The sequence below is a fragment of the Lutzomyia longipalpis genome, chromosome 4, assembly GCF_024334085.1.
Source record: "Lutzomyia longipalpis isolate SR_M1_2022 chromosome 4, ASM2433408v1".
NCBI classification, from domain to species: domain Eukaryota; kingdom Metazoa; phylum Arthropoda; class Insecta; order Diptera; family Psychodidae; genus Lutzomyia; species Lutzomyia longipalpis.
Window position 1 is genome coordinate 14,933,377 of NC_074710.1, and position 20,871 is coordinate 14,954,247.

Consider the following 20,871-nt stretch of genomic DNA (forward strand, 5'->3'; position numbering starts at 1 on the left):
TACATTAGTGGGAGTGAGAGGGAATGACAAAAAAATGTCAGGAAAAAATGTCATGATCATTCTTTCTTGACATTCTTTTCCTGCATAGCACCATAATGCAAGAAATTACATAAATTGAAAATGTTTTTGTTTGGACAATTTAGCTTAAAAATTATTTCTCAGTCAGTACAAATTATTTCCTATTCATCGTAAAGTTCAATCTAATTATTGTTTTTTTTTTAAGTTTGCCAAAATTAACATTTATTCGGGGATAAATGTACCTACATATTGAACATTTCTTTTTAGTATACATATAATTGTAGAACAATGCTATGTGCCCCGGTAGAGAAACCCTTCTACCGTAATAATACGTTGAGCTGTGGCACTATGTGTGTCTAGGGTTGGACTGCTCTGGGTGAAAGAGTGAGATGAGTCGTTAGCTCTATGCCGCTCATCAGGCACTCATAGGTATCAGTAGCCCACTGTTGCTCGTCCGATTCAGTTCGGGACCCGTTAGCTCTTCAAATAAGGGTAGTTATTAACCCATGTAGGAATATCGTCCTACATATCAGAAGTGGGATAGGGTCCGCGTGTGCCACTGCGTGTGGAAAACCGTGAAAATCACGGCGCGAGTGAAAAGAAAAGTGAAAATGCAGAGACGACGACGAAAAAAGGCAGCGAGAGCAACATGGCCGCCACCGCGTGGAGGAAAAAATGCGGCGTAGAAGCAGCGAAAAGCGGCTAGATGGGACTGCGAAGACCATCGAGAAGCGCCCCAGCAACTGTGTAGAGGAACACCCGGCGATGGAAATACCGCAAGTACCCCTAAGTGCCCCCCAGGAAAGAGAAATAAAGAAAGAAAAGTGAAAAAGAATATGTTTCTTGATTGATGACATTTATGATAAAATTCCAAGAATTTTTTGGCAATTCCAGAAATTTCTTTGTGTTAACCCTTTTGTGTATTCTCTGTGTGAATGGTGGCCACCCGCACAAAATAATTGTCTTGTCTTGTCTTGCAATAACATGTCGTAACAGGAATTCCTTTTCAGGCTATTCATGATATTTTTTTTGAACATATTTCATGCGAAATCATAGGAAAAAATGCAAAATGTTTTAGAAGTGTTTCATACGAAAGTGAAATTAGCCGTGTTTCATGAAACAAGTTTTGACAAGATTGATGAAACACGAAATGTTTTTGCTGGAATTTGACCACATCGTGACATTTCGGTCGTGCCGATTGAATACTCGGGTATTGCGTCATATTAAATGTCATTTTATATGCGTGTTTGATTGTTTTGAATATTCAAGGTATTTTGTGAGGAAATGCAAGAAAAATTCCATTAAATATCATAAAGAAATTGCTGCAGAATAAGTAAGAAGATAAAGAAGTGAGACAGGAGAAGCTTATGAAGATAAAAAGTTAAAAATGCTATGTGTAATTTAACTCTTTTAACTGCAGGAAACACAAGTCGAGAAGGCAAAACAACACGGTTGCCATGCCCACAGGAACTACGCGCAATAATCCAGCGATTTGATCCAGATGTGACGGACTGCATTGACACAGAGGATTGGCTTGCAGAAGTTGAAAATGCGCGTTTGATGTATCATTGGGAAGAGAGAGTGACAATTCTTTATGCGTCCATGCGGTTGAGGGGACCCGCTGAAAAATGGTTCCATACTGCCAAAGCGAGGCTGGATACGTGGGCAAAATTTCGCGATGAATTGTTGCAATTCTTTCCTACCGTGGTGGATTGCGCGAAGATACACAAACAACTTGACACCCGACGCAAGACAGGAAATGAAACAACCACATCCTATTTCCACAGCATGATGGCGCTAGCTACAAAGGCTAAGATCGATGACAAAACCACCATGAAGTACATAATAAAGGGCCTTCCATCCGAGTCGCTAAGGACATCATTGTTGACACAAACTTTCGAATCTCTCCCGAAACTTCTCCGCGTGCTAATTGATGCGGAACAAGGCAATGAAAACGCAGATGATTCCAAGCAAGACAGGCGCTATTCCAAGCGCAATTCCGGGCGCTACCATCCGTACCGCCATGGCAAGACGAATGACAGTCGAGAATCTCAGCGTGAAGCACACAAGGAAGCCAATAAGGAGAAAGAGCAGAAAACCACCAAAGAGCGACGAAGCTCTGAGAAACTCTGCTACAGATGCAAGAAGCCCGGACATTTGATTGCTCAGTGCCCACAATAATTCCGATGAATTCCAATGTAGGGATAATTAAATTGAATTTCGAGGAAATAAAGAAGCTAAGCCTACTGAGTGTAGTCAAGTGTGAAGTCGAATAAAAAGAAATTACAGAAATGCCTTGTTATTTATTCGAGATTTTAATTAGTTGTTTTTCAGGACAGAAAAGTGAAATTAAGATCTTAAGGTAAGCCTACTAAATATAAATGGAGAATAATTTCTTTGTCATTTTAGAGAATGGACATACAACGAGGAAGCAACAAAGAAATGTGAAGGATTTAAAATATCAAATATTATATGCCCCACTCAGACACAATCTAGAGGAAATGAAGGAAGAGAATCTTAAGCCTACGACCGGAATTGAGGACTGGATTGATGTTAAGGAAGGCTATGTGCCAAAGTCAAACAATGGCTATGTGCCGCTTGAAAGCTGAGTGCGCTAAACCAAGGATTCAAGATCAAGTAGATGCAATGAAGAAAAGCAACCTGACGCATATAAAAGGAATTGAAAACTGGATAGAAGGAAGATAAAATCATTGGCCAAGTCGAGAGCCGAAGCAAGAAGACTTCGTCTTCACCTGCTGAGCCCCAGGCTTAGTTGCTTCACAGAGCTCATAGTACTATGTGTACTCCATCATGGAAAAAGAAAGAAACAAGAAATTAAAGAAACAGGATGACAATGATGAATTATAGCGGAAGAAATCAGTACACTGGATTGACCATTCACTTCATCAATGAGGACATTGATCATATCAGGAAGGCCGAGATGTAGAACAATGCTATGTGCCCCGGTAGAGAAACCCTTCTACCGTAATAATACGTTGAGCTGTGGCACTATGTGTGTCTAGGGTTGGACTGCTCTGGGTGAAAGAGTGAGATGAGTCGTTAGCTCTATGCCGCTCATCAGGCACTCATAGGTATCAGTAGCCCACTGTTGCTCGTCCGATTCAGTTCGGGACCCGTTAGCTCTTCAAATAAGGGTAGTTATTAACCCATGTAGGAATATCGTCCTACATAATGATCATTATGAAATTAATGGGAACTAAATCCACGGAATTTTCGTAGGATTTCATAGGAAAGTTCTGTGAAAACTTAAAAAAAAATTCAATAATTTTCTAGTCGAATTTCTAACGTTTGATTTTTTTAGAATAATTACAAAAACTTGACATTTCTAGATCATTTTTTAATACATGATTGTTCTTAATAAACTTCATAGATATTAAATTTCTCAGCTAACAATAAGCTTAAAATGCTTGAAAATATTTTATTCTCTGCCTTAATATTTTTTTATCTTTCATTTGTTTCTATTTTTTCGAACACAACTGTGATGTGTGAGGGTGAAGGTGCTTCTAAAAGTAAGAAAGAAGATGTGGAAGAATTTCTCTCTCAGTGCTGTACGGACTTTTATGAATGAAAAGCCATATACTCGGTATTTTTTCCGCTATAATGTATTCTGACGCCCATTTCCTTGCACTCACCTCTCACTTCCACCAACGTGTAGAAATGTTTGACAAAAATCACCTCACCAGACGTGGTTAGAATGTTCTTCTAGATGTGATTGCATAACCAAATGGATGGGTTTTTGTATGTTACTGCTAAGTAATTGTGAAAATAGTCAATTGAACAAAAGACATCAACGCGCTGTGAGGCAGCGAACTCGTACACGGGCCAAAAATCAACTAAAAGCTCCCATTTACGTCACAACACAACAAAATTTCTTGCGGCAAATATTATTCTTGATCATCATCAAGACCACTGTGATCAGATGCTGCAAGAATTTCATGTGGTGGTGTGTGGGAAATGGCCGGAAATGGATGATGAGATGCGCAATAGGTATTCACATGAAGTGTCCGGGCGCGCATAAACAAATCTTTGCGGGGTCCAAAGAACTCTTCTGTGGCAAAAATAATTCTCAGAACATCAATCATATGAAGAATTTGTTTATTCTCTCCCCTCCCCCCTCCCAAAAGAACCACTTTCAGACGAACTGGCGTCTTTATTGGATATTTTATTATCGCCTCGCGTGTTCTTCCCAAACATCGCGCGGAGATCTTTTATGTGCATGCACTTGGTCGGATATCACTTGAAAAACTTTGAAGAAGAAGTTGAGGGAAAAAAATAACCACAGAGTAGATTTATCTGATCTCTTCAGATGAAAAATCTTAACGGTGGGGCGTAAATTTGAAGAGATAAATGAAGTTGAAAAAAAATATTATGGAGAGATCTCTGAATGGCGGTATAAAGTGCGCGTGATTAATAACTTTCGAGGAATCACCCGCGAAGAAAACAATGAAAAATCTCAATGATTTTCTCAAACATCACAAAATTCTTCCTCATGATTCACCTTTTTTCGCCAATTATGCCTTCAATAAATCTTCTTTTCTAATTCGATTATGGCTTTCGCGTCTCATGCGAAATGGATTCTTTATCACCATCAGAGACGATTTATATTTCAGAGAATTTATTTTTTTTGTACCAACAAGAAAAGGGGAATATAAATGACAAATACAGGTGAATTTTGTGAATTTCTCTGAAGATGAGGTATTTGTGTTTATTATTTTGCGTTTTTAGGGATTTTTCGTGACTTCATCGAAATTCGTTTGCTTAGTGGGAACTAATAAATTGGTAATTTTGTCTGTTTTACGGGGAATTTGTAGATGTTCAATTCACATTAATCTTTGGTATAAGACAATGTGTTTGAAAGTGAAAGATTAAGAGAAATTCTAAAACGTAAAAATCACACAACTAAAATTTTATTGAAGCTCGTTAAAGTTCTTTATTGAAACTAATTATCTTGATTAGATAGAACTCAGAGAACTTTAAAACGTGTAAAAGAACATGAATTGAATGCTGACAACACCCTCCATTTATTTCTAAAAAAAAATTCGCCACGAGGAAGGAAGAAAAAAAATTGATTGATTTTTTTAAACGGTCAAATTGAAAAATCATGGATTGACAAAATGTTTGTGTATGAGCAGAAGAAAGTCTTTTTTTTGTGGAACGATAAATGCTTCATTGATTGCGAGAGTGAAAAGATGGCAAAGTGAAATGACTTTAATTGGTGGCTACGGAAGGAAAACTTGGACAATTGCTCGCATTGTCGCCCGTAAATTTACTTTATTTTTTTCCTCTACATTGAAGATATTTAAATGGGAGGAGGGAGGTGTTGTGTAAACCTCAAATTGATGTTTTTTTTTGCTATCGAAGGTTGAGGTTGAATGCTGAAAAAAAAAAAACATTTATCTAAACGTACGTGAGATGTTGTGTTTGCATGTTACTCAAGCGCCAAGAATGCATCGCAGAGAGGCTGCTGCAGCAGTCTATAATGTATTTTAACGAGGAAGCTCATGAAAATGGTGTTCAATCACTTAATTTCTCTCAAGGTATCCCTCGGGACTGTCTACCGACTATTCTTATTTGATTCATACACAGATGGGAATAACAAGATCATCACACATGTCTACAATAGAATGCTTGAGGCGAGGAATTAAGAGGAAGAAGCATTACATTGTGCTTAAATGTAGCGCCTTTCGGTGTATCTAATTGCCATAGCATTGATTCTATAAATTACAATTAACCATCATCCCACAATCGTTCATAATTGCACGTCTATTTATGCTGTAATTAATATTCACATTTTTTTTTATTATCTATGTAATTAGTTAGTTTGAAAGTGTATTTGCCAATGATGTACAAAGAGCAACGAGAGATGACTTCTCTGCAAGGTAACACGTGATTCAAATATTATCACCCGCGAGATGTTGGTTGATTTTTTTTTGCTATATCATATCCCCACCTCCCCCACTCATTGTGGTGGGATCCAAGGAGATGGTCAATCGTATAAGGACAAAAAAATATAGACAGTATTTTTTTTTACAACCATTTTATTTAGTAAGAAGACAAAAGCTAAGTATCTAAATGAAATTAAAATTTGTAAAGAAGTTTACGCGCATTCGATAGATTGAAAATTTTATTTTTATTTATTGAAAAAAGTCACATTTCACATTAAAATATAAATAATAAAATTTCACCTCGTTCCATTTCTCACAAAATTTCCGGAAAAAATTAAATATTTTAAGTTCTGACGTGGGTGCTTATAATTTTTTGTTGATCCGGTCTTCGTCAGTGGGGGCTTTTCTTCTTAACCATGAGTTAAAAGGAAAACTTAATTCTTCTTCCAGAGTTTTCGGCTCCCTCCGAGCCTTTCTCAATGAATCAAATTGCACATTCCTAATGAAAATTTTTGGAAACGTCCAAGACTATCACAGAACGGAACTACATAGTACGGGGAATCCGACACAAAAATACATAACATGAAACTTTTTGAGAAAAGGCAAAAACTACAATTTTCAGAGAAAAATTGAAAATCTCTTTGTCTAAATTGATCCGAATCAGTACGGGACCCATTGAGAAAGGCTCAGAAAGAGCCGAAAGCTCTCTGGAAGAAGAATTAACTTTTCCTTTTAACTCCTGGTTAAGAAGAAAAGCCCCCACTGACGAAGACCGGATCAACAAAAAATTATGAAAAAATTAAAACTTAATAAATAATTTCAATGAAATTCAATTAGAATAAAAAGTTTTCTATAAAAATAATATGAAAGAAATCTTTTAAAGAAATAAGTTAGGTTGCTAATCAGAGTTCTCATCCTATTAATTAGGAGATAATGACCCAAAGTTGACCTATTGCAACAAATTTTATTCCAACGCGTTCTATATCAATCTGTGTGGAAGGAGAGAAGATATTTGTTCCTTAGAAATTTCCTTCATTATTATATACTTATTTTGATCTTTAAATGGCGTCATAGAAATTTGATATCGCAAACATAATATTTCGCTACAAAATTCAAGTGGAATCACTGTGTTAAAAGAAGATGAGTCTCGATGGAAAAATTTTCCAATGGATTCTCTCTCAATATATATGTGATTATGAATAAATAATTCGTGGTTTTTTTTCTTGTATTAGCAGCCAAAGATTTCCAGTTTCCAACCAAAAAAAAAAAACTTTAATACGATGTCGTCGTGATTTTTAGTGAAGTGTTACTTTGGTCATTATATAGTTTTTGGGTGGACGAAGAGATAAGAGAAAAAGAGAAGTAGAGGTCAAGGTTATCATTCAGTGGTGGGATATTTAGTGTATGTGTGTACAATTAATGTTGTATGATTTTTTTTGTTCAAGAGGGGGTTTCATTGATTTTTTTTTCTTCTCCCATTTTGCACCGTGCGATGTTTGATCAGACAATTTTTGGGGTCTCATGGAGAAGCAAAAAGCAATCAGAATCCACTTGAATGTTTTTTCTCCCCTGTCTGTTTGCATACAATTAGTGGCTTCATTGGATAAATATATATAATATTTCGTTATATATAGAATATACATAAGTATATATGTATATATAACGTCACGCATTTTTCTGCACACGCGTGTTCTTAGAAATTGAAAAAAAATATTCTGGCGACAAACTCTAATTTAGTTAATTCGAAAATTTATTACCTTTGACGTTATTCTATATAGCATAAAGGATTACGAAGGATTTTCTTTGGAGCACGTGTGATGATTTGGATCGTGGATCAACACAGACTTTTTGTCGGCACCACACATCTCACATAAATCGATTAATCGCCCAATTATGCCCAAAATGTGTTTCTTTTTTCTTATGAAAAAGCAAACATTCTAACATAATCATGATAATGGACCACAGCTGAAAAGGTATATACAATCCACAAAGTATACTCGTTTGTGATTCATCGTGGTCATTTTAGCTAAAGCAATCATCATATTCACCTACAATCAATTCACAAATCAATCCACTTTTTTATCACACATACGGCTGTTTTTTCCCCTCTCAAAGCCACTTTATCAGAGCTTTCCCCCCCCCCTCCCCCTACCACCAAAGAATAGCGAAACTTCCCATTTAGATCGACATAATTTGTGTAAAACTGGCCAAACCCAAAAATGCCGAAAATACTGAATTATTGCCATGTGAGTTTTAGTTTCTTATAGCCAAGGGGTAATAGGAGTTGCGGTAGCATATTTTATGTTTTTTTTTTTTAAATAATAAATCGCCAAACAGATCTGTAATTCTAATTCCGACTTTTCGCTACTGATTGTTTTTTTTCGATCCTTTCCTAGATTTTTTTTGATACTCTCACTCATATATTAAGCTATTCGCCCCTCGGTAGTTTGACCATTTTTGGGAGAGACTTAAGTGCTTCTCGATTTTGGTTACAATTGGAAAGGACTCACGCTTAATATCGCTAGATGACTTGTGATTTTTCAGCTACCACACGTGCCACAATTATATATGGTGGTACGTCAGATAAATTGCTCGAAAATTGACCATTTGCCACGCGGGAAAATTTATTGTACGACCATAGATATGGATTTGGTGTCTGGTAAGAGGACAAGAAGAAATTCTCCATTGAGGAGAGCTACAATAGGTGTGTGACACCTTTTTTCAGGTCTTTCCAAATTTCGCTTTTTTTCTTACAAAATTTATTTATTTTTTGATAAATTCCATTTGGAGTGGAAAATTCCAGCAGATTTTGCAACATTGTCTGGTTCATTTTGTACGAAAAGTTGGGATTTTTTTTTCCAAAGTCTTTCAAGCTTAATTCTTACTTAATATTCTTAACTCAGAATCAATTCTTAAATGGTAATTCTTTAACATTTTTTTCTTTTTCTATCAATCAGACTGTCCAAGTTTTCTTTGTGGACAAATAATGAATTTTATTTGGGCAATGTAAAAAAGTTCTCTATACATAACTCTAAAAAAATTTAACTAAAATGCCTCAAATAATGCCTCTCATTTTTTTTAGTCAATTGCAACAAAAGAGTAATGTCGATGGGAGCGTGGGTAGAGAGGGAATATAAATTTCTATGCAGACTCCATTAGTCTTGTGCCACACTTATACTTAATAATGGAATATTTCTCATATTTATCTTCCTGCTCACATTTTTTCTGCACACACCATCGCCATTTTTTGGCCACGATGTTGCAGAATTTTTGTGAAAATTTCCCACACGGCTTTTCACCCGGTTTGAAATTAATATATTGGTGAATCTCTGCACGCGGTGATTGTGGACGATTAACATGATTTATATTCCAACGTATGCAATACCTTTGTCCTCTGCATTGGATACCCCAAAGAGCTACGTTGTCACAGCTGGACATTTCTCTGGAATAAACTCCATACGTTCTCATGCTCTGAACGCATTAGTCTGCAAAGAATCAAGCAGGGCTGTGTGCTGAAGAAATTTTAAGAAGAAAAGAGCAAAGATGCTGCCCAAAGAAACTTGAAAAAAAAAGATGGGTCGATGACCATTTTCGTGTATGCCTGCAACGTCTTATTGTCTGTATATACATATTTGCTCTTCATGCCCCCGGACAAGCCACATTTTGTGGTCTCCTCCTGCGCATTGAACTTTCGCCGTTGAGTTCATTTTTTTCCTTCGTTGTTGTTAAATTGATAAATTTTAATTCAAACTAATTGAATTTCCTCGTTTGGTACATTTTGCGATTGCCTCATTCGACACTCGCTGTGATATTTATGCGACATTCACTTGATTTATGCTCGGGATCTAACTGTGAGCTTTTCACTCTCAAAATCACGATCCTTTCATACAAAATAAGACGAAAAAAAAAATAATTCATAATGTTCTCCACCATATTTGGGCTGCTGGGAGTTTGTAAAAGAGATTAATAAAGTACTCGAGCAAGTCATTCAATTGTGGTTGAATATTTTATCTAAATCAAAGAAATTATTAGGCAAGAGTAGAGTTGACAGTTATTTAAACCAAAAGACATTTTAAATTTAATTTAATGAACTATATTGAATTTAATAAAATATTTTTACGACAATGTTAGGTGCTCAATTCCTTTCGCATAAATTGAAAGAAATTTACAAAAAAAAATCTGTCTAATTCTTTGTGATATAGGAATTAAAATTTTTTCAGTTTATATTAGACAGTCGCCGAAATATTGTTTTTTAAACTACATTATCACTCCTCAATAAAATTTCTCAATAGAATAAAATTCTTTAATAAATTCCCACAAGAAGAATTATTAATTTTCAAGGAGAATCACGTGATTTCTGGGAGCAGCATAGATGATGTTGTGTAAGGGGGGTATGGGACTAGCAAACAAAACAACTTTAGTCACTCAATCAAGTAAAAATTCTATTTTTGCTTCTTGACTTTTTGATAACACACCATCGATGAATTTTAAATTAATCGTCTCTTCACACATTTCGGGCGCGGACACATCACAAAACTCACGCCAAATCACGATATTTCAGGCTGGAAGAAGAATTATTTTAAAAATCGAAAAAATTGGAAAAGCAAAGCTATAAATTACGATGAGGAGCAAGTTTTCAGTGATTTTGTTGGATATTAAAATAATAATCTGTATTAATTTATTCTTTGCATATTGATCATTGTGCTTTTCCCCACTGTTTTTGCGAGAAGCTTTTTTTGTAAGCTTGTCGTCTGTGCGAAAATTTTGCGACGTGATAGAAAATCTCAAAACTAAAAATTATAATTCCAAGAAGATGCTTTACATAAATAATTAAATGTGGATCTTTTCTCTTTGATCAATGTCGTTCATTTTATGAGACATTCAGCCGGTACGTCTGTTTGGTGCGCAGGTGAGAGGCACACCTGTTCTTCAGGCTTTTGTCAGACAATATCTCACCAACTCTGTGGTTGGGTTAATCCACCACGAAGTTTAAGAAAAAAAATTGAGGGAATTTGCATAACATTTCCAGAATTTCTTGATTTCTTTGCGATCAAATAAATTGATCGTGCGCCCAACTGAAGAGAGTCAAAGAATAATCCACACGAAAGTTCCTTAAATCACATTTTATGCTTCATCTATAACTTCTCAAGAAAAAAAAGTCATTCAATATCTTTTCTCTTGCCATCGTAATTGCAGACCATTCATTGATGATGGCAAATGGGCAGAGGAGTTTTTCATCTTCTCGATGGCATTTTAACTATGAGAACTCGTAAATTTTTATACCGGGCCATTGGCATTTCCACCGCAACCTTTTCCCATCACGCAGCAACATTAGAACTTTTTTTTTTAAACAAGAACCTCTTCATTTTAACGATTCCACAATTAAAAAATTTGATTGATTCCCACACACACAAAATATCAAGTATAGAATTTTTCCAGGTGCAGGTGGTTTTTATGTTTAAAGTTGAAAGTAATGATCCAATCCCGCACCTTCCTTCTTATATGGCTGTATGACCTTTTCGACCAAAAAGTGACTCCATTGTTGGTTATCCAAAGTATGTTATCGGGATGATGGAAAAAAATAAAATAAAATTGCCGGCAAAAAGACTGAAAAGGAATAAATTTTGCTTTTATTCAAATTAGCACCTTCTTAAGACGATATGATGAAACCGAAATTCACAAAGTGAAGAAGATTTTTACCACTCGGACCACACTTTCATGCAAATTAACTCAAAAAAATCTCTCACAGAATTGTAGGCAGATTTATTTTTTGGAAAATCACAGCTATAGTAATTTAGCTTCTGGTTGTAATTTGAGTCTTTCTGTAAGTCTAAAAATTCACATATAGAAGGAATTAGATCAACAACAACCTCAAGAACTCAGAATTGATAATCTCAATGGATTAATATATTTCTTAATACAAAACAAGATTTGTTTTTGGGTCAATTTTATCCATTAGAAAAGATACTTTTAAAAATGATCCAAAGAATCACAATACTACTCGGAGCTTTTTGGATCTATCTACTGGTTTTCTTTCCTTTGAATATACATATAGACAAGGGTGTAACTGTGTCTCTCTCGCACGTCTTGGCATGGTGATAAAATTTTCGTTAGTCGCGCTTTTGCCTTATTTAAATTGATGAAAAACGCAAAAATCACACAGCCAGACACACCGGCTATAACGCTAATCGGATCCATTAATTATTTATTTAATTGAATTCACTCTCATGGGGACCTTTTATATTCAAAAATGTTTTTTTTTCTTCATTCCTCAAATCTATACCAATACCTGCTTCCCGTGAGCCCCTCATCGGTACATCTTCTTGGTGATTTCATTCATAAATTTTGCATTTTCCACTCTTCAAGCGATTCTCCGCATCACGAAAGAGAATCTTTTAAAATTTATGTGGCAAAAGGGATAAAGTTCATTTTGTAATCAACGCATTAAAGAAAATAAAGCAAAGAAAAAAAAAGAAGGAGAGTTAAAGATGAAATGGACGTGAATTATGTGGGTAGTGGGAAAAGGTATTTTTGGTAGGTACAAAGCTTTAGATTTATGATCATTGTTGAGTTCTTGTACATAGCAATGAGCAACACAGATGGAGCGGTCATTTGCAGGAAGCTTAAAATAAGCAAAGTCTGGAAATTTAAGCAAAATTTTTGGCATTCCTAAAGACATATTTTTTTTCACCTGAACGTGGGCGTTTCCCGTCAAACGATTAATGTTCAACCTGCTTTACTGCGGGAAGATTTTTATGTTTTGTGATTTTTTGTTTAGGAAATCCCCGAAAAAATCTGGATTTTGCTTTATAAATAAAATTCCCTAAACGATTTATTATGGGCAAAAGAAATGTTCAAGCGATACATATTGAATAATTAAATGCAATCGATTTAGAAATGAGAAACAATTTTTCACCAAGTTCGCCATCGTTTATTTAAATGTCCAAAATTGGCATTTTCAAAATTATTCTATTAGGTTGTAATGTATTAGTTAGTGTAACTACCTACCTACATATAGGGAAAGTATTGCTGAAGAATTGCATAATAATCTCAGAAATTATTATGAGTACTCTTTGATGAAAAATCATATGGCAGATGTTAGAAAAAGAACGTGTAACGTTAGAAAAGGAACGTCAACTATTCGAATAAACGTCAAGTTTAAAAAATAAAACACTTAAAGCTAAAAGGAAAGATTCTCTAAAATGTGGAAAATTGTTATTTTTTCTTACTTTAATAACTGGAATGAGAGACATTGATATAAAATAAATACAATGTTATTTTTCCTATAACTCACAGCATAAATGGCCAATCCATGCCATGATCTATTCAATTTTTTTTAAAATAAAATCACGACGCATGTCAAATTAAATTTTCATTAAGATATCTCTTTTAGAGAAATGTTGGACAACTTTATCCAACCCCCCGCACCCTGTCAATGTTAACAAAAATCTCTCATTAAAATCTCATGTTAGATTTTCTCGTTGTTGATATCTTAAAATGTTAATTCTCTCCCCCTCTTGTGCTTTTTACCTTTTAAATATCAAGCTCATTTACCATTTCATTATATTTTACAATGTTACATAAAACGCAACCTCAAACAAGATGAAGAATGATTAATAGGATCTTGTCAGGCTCGCAAGTCGGAAGTATTCAAAGTTGTTGGCAAAGCTAAAAGCTCAAAAAATAAATTGAAAGAGAAAAAAAATTAAAAATTCATTTTTTTCCAGTAACTTCTTACAAGATAAATAAAATAATGAGAAGAATGAGTTGATAAGAATATTTATGTTGTACTACCCACATGTATGTATACATAAAAGTTTTCAGTAAAACAAATAAAAGTGCGTGTCTAGTGCAAATTTTCTTCTGGTGAGAGAATTCAATGCAAAATTTTCACTTCCTCTCCTTATATCATCTCTTTGATTGCAATCGCTGTTACGTGGGTGGTCGCGCGCTTTTCCCTCATGCGCCAATTCTTTCAATTATTTTTTTTCCTTCATTCTTCTTGTACTTTGAGGAAATGAAAATTCACCCACAGCCCTCCTTTTGCCTTCACCTCCTTCTCGTAACACAAAAAAAATGTTTTCGGGGTCCATTCATGCTTCTCATGTTGCCGCACAACATGTATACGCGCAGGTATGCTAAATGAAAATGCAGAAAGTGCCAATTCTCATGCCAATTAGTCCACCATCGTGTGATATCATAAGAAGAAGCGAGAATTGCTCATTCGTAGAAGAACTTTTCTTTTTCATTTGCGTTTGTTAATTTTTCTCACCTTGTGATAAATTTGCGGAGCTTTAATTTACTTTATGTGCGCTGTGTAGACGTTAAAATGAAGTCATTATTCTTACGTCCATATAGGATAATTATAGCAAGAAGCAAATTTTCCAGACATTCTGTGGCCATTTCTGGAGCTTTTTTTTCTTTTCTACCATTTAAAGAATTATGGAGATTTTTTCTTATTAAATTGCTCTAAAAATAAATTCATCTTCGTGCGTCTTTTGTGATCATTTTTGCTCTACTTTTGCTTTACACACATACAAAATAATAAGGAAAGAAATAAAATGGATTAAAGTAAATGTAATAAAAATCACATTTTTGCTCCCACTTTTTTTATTTAAAAAATAAAAGTACAATCAATTCAGGAAGGGCGTGTAGAACACTTTTGAAAGGAAAAGTGTAGGTAAGTTATTTTACAAAATATTACGCAAAAGACTGATAACATTAATATTGAATTTTCTGTTTCTTTAATTTTATTTAAAATTTAGTTAAATATTTAACGAATTTCTAAATTGAAATTTTGGTAATTTTAAAGATTTCTAATTACTCTCCAGTCAAACCGACTGTGTGCGCATAGTTTTTCATTTCACTAACAATAATTATACCATTATAATGTTATGAACAAGTTGAGAGTGGGTGATGGAGAAGTAATAAGAAAAAAAAATTAAGAAGTGGTGTAAAAATGGGAAATATTCGCGTATTTGTTTCATGTCTGTTCCATTCAATTGATATACCCTCTCTGGTGAGCTCGATGTTTGTGTGTAACAATTAGTTTCTTATATAAAATGATGCAATTGTGGCAAATGGTGGTAGAGACTTCTACTGAGAAACATGAGAGTTGGATTTGAAAGAAATGAAGAAAAAAAAACAAGAGCTAACCAGCAAAACAAAAAAAATGCGAGATCAAGTAGAGAGAAGAAGAAAAAAAACTGGAGGAGATATAATTAACTTATATATTTATTTCGGAAGTTGGGAATGGAAATTGCACGCGTAGTTTCTTGCATATTGTGGTACAAAGTTTATGTAATGGTCGTATTGGACGAGACCCACCAGACACGGAGGAGGAAGAGGAGGAGGAGGTGGGCTGAAGGTGCACAATTTTCACATCAACATCTCTGCATGCAGCAGCCAGCATGGTGTATGCTGCACAGCATATTCGGCCGCAGACGGTGGGCACACTGAAAGTGAGTTAATGATATACATCAGGAAGTTTTAGGTAACAAGCTCACAATCGCGGCCTAATCTCGTGATGCTATTCAAACTGAAGTTTAATAACTTCCATATTTGTGCTCAATTTTATCCCCGGAGAAAATGGCAAAATAAAAGCTTTTTAGTGAAGCTTGCAATCATTATTAAATTTGAGATTTTAGGGATTATAAAATCATTACTCTTATTGGTTTTTAGTTAAAATTCAATTTTTGGGAGCACGTGATTTGATTACTTAAAAGATTAGGAATAAAAGTGAATAGACTCCTTCTCAAATATTCCAGAAAATTAATTCTGGGAAGGAAGGAAAAGAAAATTCTCAAAAACTCTCTTGCGTAGGATTCAATTGATTAAGACTCATGCACTAATGGATTGTTTTTCTTTCTTAAATATTCTCCAAATATATAGTTTTTTTCCCCTCTAAAGCTGTTTATTCTGACAATTGCGATTCTTTGGCAATAACACCAAAATCTGACGCGTTGTCCACTCTCCCAGCCATTTACCTCTTTGTCTCGTCATTAAGAGGTGTTTATCCCGATTTTATGGCGTCGTCGCATGTGACCCAAATTAATACAAACGTCTAAATATTTGCATAAAAATGTATTCTTTTCTGGCGAATGGCAAACAAAGAGGCTTCTTGATCAATCCTTTCATTCTGCGGGAGTGGAGACACTCTCAACAGCAGAAGAAGAAGAAAAAAATCCTCCACCCCTCTAATGTCTCCATCAAATATTTACCTCCAACATTCGCGCCAATCTTCCCATGCCAGACTTTATTCCCAATTAGAGGCATTGTAAAGAGGCTCAATGGTTTGTGCGCGCGATGATGACTCACAATGGATTTTGGGGTTCTCTTCGTGTCTTTTTCTTCGAGAGAGCACGCAGCATTCAAAAAGCGGTGCACTTGTACGGCATTTTGGGCTTCAATGTCCATTGAACCCAAGCACATCTTTGTGGCTAAAATTTTTCTTTCTTTGCAAAAGACATTGCAAAGATTCCTATTGAACTTCAGGTGAATTTACGGGGAAAAAATGCTGCCTGTTTGCATTGCAGGAGCGTAAATATTTGTATATACGTCGGGAAACCGTGAACTCTGTGATTCTTGACACCTCCACCTTGTGCTAGACTTTGTCATAATATTAACCCATAAATTGAGTATATATATTTTCTCGCTAATTGAATTACCGTGATAGGTAACTCCTTCCTCATGCGTTGTGCAGCGCATCAATTTGCTTGTCGAGTACATCAACTTTTCTCACAACACCCAGACGTCCATCTGGGAAGTATAATGTAGAAAAATCTGCGATGGTGCAAAAAAAAATCACCAGGCATGATTTATTGATGCGACGGAACAAAAGCCTTTAAAAGCATTTGGTGAGACGTTTCAAGTGTTTGTTGTTGAAAACATGAATGACAACGAGGTTTTTTCCCCTTCGCGCTCGTACCGTTTTGTTGGGAGCTTGAAAACTTTGCAAAGCACCAAGATTCATTCATCTAAGACGCGCCAATGTATTAATTCCAATCAAGCAGATCTCTTTGGGGTCAATGCTGAGACACTTCATGCAAGAAGATGCTCGCGCGCGCGCCGTGTGGAAGTCAGAGCAGAAGGATCTTTCCGCTCTCTTGTTAATCCGCACACACTCAGACAAAACACCAATTGTGGGCGGCAAGGCTCTTCAAAAAGTATATTGGATCCCCTTGTAAAGCGCCCTTCCTTTCCTTTTTACTCAAAACTTTTTTTCCCACCAATTTGTGGGAGGAAATTTCATTGAACTTTTGAGGGCTACAATGCGGAAAATTTGAACAAATCTCACACATTGAGAGGCGGAGAAAAATATTGACTAATGCTAATAGATAATTTTAGTAATTATTGGCAAATAATACTTTACTTTGGAATAATTTTTACATTGTAATTAAAAAGATTTCTTTAATTTTTTTTAAATTCTCCAATAACGTTATTAAAAATTTTTTTAAAAAATCTTTTACATCCTTAAATCTTTGCAATGAATATTGATAAATTCTTTTTCGGTATTTTATTTCAAAATTAGGTTAAATATATACAAAAAAGACCTCTTAAAATTTGCACAGAATATAATTAATCATAAAAAAGTAAGATCTATCACATTTCCTTATTTATGAAACGACCATGCATTATACGAGAGTAATGGTATACATAAGCAAAAATTCCTACGCGATAGAGAAGCAATTGAAGCAGTAATAATGATGTTTAATTATTATGCTGTCAGATCATTTTACTTTTCATTTGAATAATTTTCGCATTTATTTCGCAATCATTTTTTTGTTGCATTATTGCAGATCGTGTGAAGGATTGGAGAATTCACCTGAAGAATTGTTATTATAACTTTTTACATCTTTGGCATCGTTTAGGTACTGTAGTCTACTGACGAGGTGGCAAAGAGATGCGATAATTGTCCTAATGAGAGGCTATTAGTTGCGCATTATCGAAAATTGTGGTCATTTTGGTTAATTCTTGTGCTTGATCGGGTACTTTTCGTCCAAAATCAGATATAGGATGGATTTCTCCCATCTGATAGGAGCTCCTGTCTTTTTTTTGGGGGGTTTTACCAACAACAAATCTTCAAATTTTTTTTCATCTTCTCTAAATAATGGTGATGCCTATTGAGGAAGACATTTTGTAACATTTATGGGAATATTTATCATTGGAAAAAATCTTCGGCAGCTTTTGTTGCTTTTAGCACAATGATTGCTATCTTCTTCGACACTTAACTGTTTTCGCGCGAAGTAATTATGATGATTATATTGGTAATTTTTCTCCCCATACAATATAGCCAATATAGCGTGCTAATCTGCAGCGACGTCTTGTTGGGGGCAAATCAAATGGAGATCAATCAATTGTGTTTTAGTTGCGGAAGAGCAGCAAGGTCAGATGAATTGCTGACAATCATCTTTCTTCCCCTTAGTGAGTCTCTCTTTTTATTATCTTCTTCGCGCGTGAGTGCTTCCTGCCCATTGGCGCTGAATCTCCTTTTGTCAGATTTTTATATAACCTACAATATCTTTTATCTGAAATTGCTTCATCTCTAGATGCGTGGATGCTTAAAAATACTCTTGCGCTTGTAGCCTTGTCCATCTTGCCAAAACACGCGCTTGTTTGTCAATCAAGCTTGCAAGATATTCTCCAGTGAAAAATAAAAAATTGTTTTGGGTCCTACATCTTTATTTCTTTAGCACCTAGAGATAGAGAGATCATTGACATCATTATCAATTTATTGGAAAACTTTCAATTTTGTCCTTATAAATTAAGAGACATTTTTTGACCACTAATTAAGCGTATCAAAAAAGAATTATTAACTCCAAGAATAAGATGAAAGAATTAAAATTTGACCAATATGGCAGTTTGTAGCACAAAATCAAAAAGCTCACGAATATATTACGTGACTAAGGGCCATGTTACACGACCCTTTAGGAATCAACACATAAAGTGTATGAATGAAGTTGAACAAGTGATGCCATAACATATTATTCAAATTGAATTACTTCTCTTTTTTTTAAAATAATTTTCATACAATAACCAGGTGGTTATGCAAAAGAGACGTATAATTAGTGGTAAAAAGAAGAATTAGATAAAAATTTATTAGGTAAAATGCATTTAAAAAGGTGTTAAGGAAAGGCGGAAAGGTGTGATAGTCTCAATTTGTCGAGAATGTACCTTAGCAAAAAAAAAGTAATGCAAGTTTAATGGTCTGTCTTGTTGTTGTACCACTTAAATTGCAATAGCAGTGAGGTGAAAGAAAGGAAAATTACGTATTGTGAGGAACAGAACATTTTGGGCCGAGAGAGGCGAAAGACTAAAATAAAGTTCGCGCGAAGAAATTGGAGAAATGGGTTATTTAGCTCTGCTACTTGTATGTATGTATATAATTGCTGCAATGTGGTGTTATAATTATTCATTCTTTGGTGCTTCTCTTATTTCATAATCATACATCGTGTTGAAGTGCAAAGAAATAGTGCAGAGATATGCGCACGAAATTCATTTCCGCACGAGGTGAGAAGACTTTCTTCGTCGATACTCCGCGTCCATTGTTGCAATGCTGATGTGGTGTGGTGGTACACCTCATGATGGCCTCTAGGAGATGTGCAAGCTGCGAAAGAGATAGACTGACAGGCAGACAAAGAGAGAGCGATGGATTGAAAGTAAAAGTGATGGGCTCGGCGTATTTCATTTTATACAATAATGGCTCTTTTTAAGCGCGCACGAGGGTATTATGACATATGGACCTCCGCGTATCTGTGCCTCGACGGTTTTGGCTTTCTGGGACGCCGCGAAACGACCTTGACGGTTAGTGAGTGTTGGGCCAACAAATGCGCCACGCAAAGTGAGACAAAGAGATCTCTTTGCTGGTCATTTCGAAAGTAAGCCATTGCGCGCCGATCCACCTAAGCCCATCAACTTTCATGCTATTTTCTTTACACTTATACAGAAAATAAGCCAAAAAAATTATTGAGATATTTCCTTTTTATTTACTATTATTTTATGGACTTTTTTTTGCATTCATCGTACAAAATTAGTCGAGTTAGGATACTTTAGTTGGGAGTTCCACCTTTTGCTTTTCCCACCATTTTCAAACACTTTGCAAAATCGCCTAGAACTGCTTTTTCTCGCATCATCCAAATTAAATTTTCAAATTAATTCTCAGAAAAAAAATCACGATGGTGTGATCAATAAAACACCTCACAGTCGGAAAATTAAAAATGCTTCTATTGAGACATTGAAGATGAGATAGATAAATTTTATGGCGACACTTCAGCCCTAAATAACTTCTTCCAAAATTTCCATCTCTGCATATTTTTGAATATATTTTTGCACATCAAAATAAACACATTCAAATTTGAATGAAATTAAAATAAAGCTCAAATAACATAATTCTTCGATTGAATCGTGATGAGAGCTTTTTTGGAGAAGAATAAAGGTCATTTAAAATCAATTTCCGGGGTCGATCGCCCACGTTGCTTCTCATAAAGATCTCAGCTTGTGGCCCTTCTTCTTAGTTAGTTTTTTGCTTTGATTCTTTTTCTTGCGTGTAAAGCACTTAAAAGATTTAAAATATCAATTATGCAAGAACGATTTACTTCTTTTTCTTTCATGGGCTGAGAGGGTGGAGATTGTTGTTGAACAAAAAAATCAATTAAACTTCATGCAAATGGCTCTAATGGGTGCTGTAACACCTAATTACGTCTTGTTTCACGTGGATTTTAATAAAATGCCTATTAAATTTCGGAAAAGACGTTACATCACTCCACCAATATGGGTTTTAAGGGTTCAACACTGCGTGGAAATGTAATTACATGACTTAATCATTTAATGGCATACATAAATTCAAAGGAAAATCTTTAAACTCTTTCCTAGCTCCATAGAATTTAATAATATTTAGATGAATTGGAAATAATCTTCTAAATTTTTGCAAAGAATTATTAAAACCGAT